This window comes from Arachis hypogaea, chromosome 17 (assembly GCF_003086295.3).
Source record: "Arachis hypogaea cultivar Tifrunner chromosome 17, arahy.Tifrunner.gnm2.J5K5, whole genome shotgun sequence".
NCBI lineage: Eukaryota > Viridiplantae > Streptophyta > Magnoliopsida > Fabales > Fabaceae > Arachis > Arachis hypogaea.
In genome coordinates, this window is record NC_092052.1 from 81,431,358 (window position 1) to 81,435,285 (window position 3,928).

The window sequence follows — 3,928 nt, forward strand, 5'->3', positions numbered from 1 at the left end:
ATGAGAGATTTGGATGATTTCTCCATGATGGATTATAGGTGTTTCCATAAGGTTCACCTACGTAATTTACCTCTGCTATTGCAGGGTTCTCAGGATCATAAGCTTCTTCTTCAGAAGATGCCTCTTGAGTACTGTTGGATGCAGCTTGCATTCCATTCAGACTCTGGGAAATCATATTGACTTACTGAGTCAATATTTTGTTCTGAGCCAATATGGCATTCAGAGTATCAATTTCAAGAACTCCCTTCTTCATAGGCATCCCATTACTCACAGGATTCCTCTCAGAAGTGTACATGAACTGGTTATTAGCAACCATGTCAATGAGTTCTTGAGCTTCTGCAGGCGTTTTCTTTAGGTGAATGGATCCACCTGCAGAAGTATCCAATGACATCTTTGATAGCTCAGATAAACCATCATAGAATACATCCAGGATGGTCCATTCTGAAAGCATATCAGAAGGACACTTTTTGGTCAGCTGCTTGTATCTTTCCCAAGCTTCATAGAGGGATTCACCTTCTTTCTGTCTGAAGGTTTGAACATCAGCTCTAAGCTTGCTCAGCTTTTGAGGAGGAAAGAACTTGGCTAAGAAAGCCGTGACCAGCTTATCCCAAGAGTTTAGGCTGTCTTTGGGTTGAGAGTCCAACCATATTCTAGCTCTGTCTCTTACAGCAAAAGGGAAAAGCATGAGCCTGTAGACTTCAGGATCTACTCTATTAGTCTTAACAGTATCACAGATCTGCAAGAATTTAGTTAAGAACTGAAAAGGATCTTCAGATGGAAGTCTATGAAACTTGCAGTTCTGCTGCATCAGAGAAACTAGCTGAGGTTTCAGCTCAAAATTGTTTGCTCCAATGGTAGGAATGGAAATGCTTCTTCCATGTAAATTGGAATTAGGTGCAGTAAAGTCACCAAGCATTCTCCTTGCGTTATTGTTGTTGGGTTCGGCTGCCATCTCCTTTACTTGTTCAAAATTTTCAATAAGGTTGTCTCTGGATTGATGTAATTTAGCTTCTCTTAGTTTTCTCTTCAAAGTCCTTTTAGGTTCTGGATCAGCTTCAACAAGAATGCCTTTTTCTTTGTCCCTGCTCATAAGAAAGAGAAGAGAAAAAGAAAAGAAGAGGAATCATCTATGTCACAGTAAAGAGGTTCCTTATTGTTAGTAGAAGAAGAAAAGGAATAGGGGTGAAGAAGAATGAAGAATCCAAACACAAAGGTAAGGATAGGAGCAGTGATGTGAGATGAAGAGAAGTGTTAGTAGATGAATAAATAATTAGGAGATGAGGGAGAAGAATTTTCGAAAATTATTTTGAAAAAGGGTTAGTGATTTTCGAAAATAGTTTTTGAAAAAGGTTAGTAGTTTTCGAAAATTAAAATAAAAAATTAAAATAATTAGTTAATTAAAAAGAAATTTTGAAAAAGGGGGAAGATATTTTCGAAAATTGGAGAGAGAGGGAGTTAGTTAGGTAGTTTTGAAAAAGATAAGAAACAAACAAAAAGTTAGTTAGTTAGTTGAAACAATTTTGAAAAGATAAGAAGATAAGAAGTTAGAAAAGATATTTTGAAATCAAATTTTTGAAAAAGATAAGATAAGAATATATTTTTGAAAAGATATGATTGAAATTAGTTTTGAAAAAGATTTGATTTTTAAAAATCACAATTAATGACTTGATTCACAAGAAATCACAAGATATGATTCTAGAACTCAAAGTTTGAATCTTTCTTAACAAGTAAGTAACAAACTTGAAGTTTTTGAATCAAAACATTAATTGCTATTGTTATTTTCGAAAATTTGATATAAAAATAAGAAAAAGATTTTTGAAAAATATTTTTAGAATTTTTGAAAATAACTAAGAAAAATGGAAAAGATTTGATTTTTGAAAAAGATTTTGAAAAAGATAAGATTTTTAAATTGAAAATTTGATTTGACTCATAAAAACAACTAGATTTTAAAATTTTTTGAAAAAGTCAAATCTAATTTTTGAAATTTTAAGAGAAAAAGGGAAAGATATTTTTTTTATTTTTGAATTTTTATGATGAGAGAGAAAAACAAGAAAAATGATGCAATGCATGAAAGTTATGGATCAAAACAATGAATGCATGCAAGAATGCTATGAATGTCAAGATGAACACCAAGAACACTATGAAGATCATGATGAACATCAAGAACACATTTTTGAAAAATTTTTAATGCAAAGAAAACATGCAAGACACTAAACTTAGAATTCTTTAATGCTTAGACATAAAGAATTCAGGAATGCATATGAAAAACAAGAAAAGACACAAAACATGCAAATGCAAAGATCAAACAAGAAGACTTACCAAGAACAACTTGAAAATCATGAAGAACATTATGAATGCATGAATTTTGTGTATTTTCTTTTAAATTTTTTTCGAAAATCATTTGAAAAAGAAAAATAAGGATTCCAAAATTTTTAATATGAATTCCAGGAATCTTATGCTCTTTAGTCTAAAGCTCCAATCAAAGGGTCAGGCATGGCTTAATAGCCAGCCAAGCTTTAGTAAAAATATGAGTGTAATTCATTCAATTTTAAGCCAAAATCTCTGTCCAAAAGAATTTAGACATGGTTTTATAGCCAGCATGCTTCAACATGCTTCATGAAACTCTAGAATTCATTCTTAAAAATTCTGAAGAAAAATATATTTTTGAAAACATTTTTGTTTTAAAAAGTTTTTTTTTTTCGAAAACAAAGGAGAAATTTTTTTGAAAGATTTTTGAAAAATTTTTGAAAACTTTTTGAAAATAAGAAGGAAATTACTCAATCTAAGCAACAAGATGAACCGTTAGTTGTCCAAACTCGAACAATCTCCGGCAACGACACCAAAACCTTGGTATGCGAAATTGTTACTCAGGTTGTGAATTATTACATATCTTCACAACTTCGCATAACTAACCAGCAAGTGCACTGGGTCGTCCAAGTAATACCTTACGTGAGTAAGGGTCGAATCCCACGGAGATTGTTGGTATGAAGCAAGCTATGGTCACCTTGTAAATCTCAGTCAGGCGGATATAAAATAGTTATGTAGTTTTCGAAATTTAGTAATAAAAGAAGGATAGAAATACTTATGTAAATCATTGGTGAGAATTCAGATAAGCATATGGAGATGCATTCGTTCCTCTAAACCTCCGCTTTCCTGCTGTCTTCATCCAATCCGTCTTACCCCTTTCTATGGCTGGCTTTATGTAAGGATGTCACCAGTGCCAATGGCTACTTTCAATCCTCTCGGGAAAATGGTCCAAATGCTCTGTCACAGCACGGCTAATCGTCTGGAGGCATCACCCTTGTCGTTGGTTGCATCCTATTGCTCTCTGTGAGAATGGTCCGATGCGCTGTCACTGCATGGCTAATCATCTTGGAGGTTCTCGATCATACTGGAATAGGATTTAATATCCTTTTGCGTCTGTCACTACGCCCAGCACTCGTGAGTTTGGAGTTCGTCACAGTCATTCAATCCCAGAGTCCTACTCGGAATACCACGGACAAGGTTTAGACTTTTCCGGACTCTCATGAATGCCGCCATCAATCTAGCTTATACCACGAAGATTCTGATTAAGAGATCTAAGAGATACTCATTCAATCTAATGTAGAACGGAAGTGGTTGTCAGGCACGCATTCATAGGGAATGATGATGATTGTCACGTTCATCACATTCAGGTTGAAGTGCGAATGAATATCTTAGAAGCGAAATAAGATGAATTGAATAGAAAACAATAGTACTTTGCATTAATCTTTGAGGAACAGCAGAGCTCCACACCTTAATCTATGGAGTGCAGAAACTCTACCATTGAAAATACATAAGTAATAAAGGAGTTCATTGGTCTCGGCCCCAGAGGGGAACCAGAGTAACCAAGACTATGAATACAATGATAAAAAGTTCTATTTATAATAAACTAGTCACTAGGGTTTAC

At 34.2% G+C, this 3,928-nt stretch overlaps 1 non-coding gene across 1 annotated transcript; it reads left to right on the forward strand.

The window, feature by feature from the left end:
* Nucleotides 1-445: 445 nt before the first annotated feature.
* Nucleotides 446-553, forward strand: LOC112768728 (small nucleolar RNA R71). The gene has a single exon (XR_003186123.1). It is a non-coding gene; the product is annotated as a small nucleolar RNA R71 (small nucleolar RNA).
* Nucleotides 554-3,928: the final 3,375 nt, after the last annotated feature.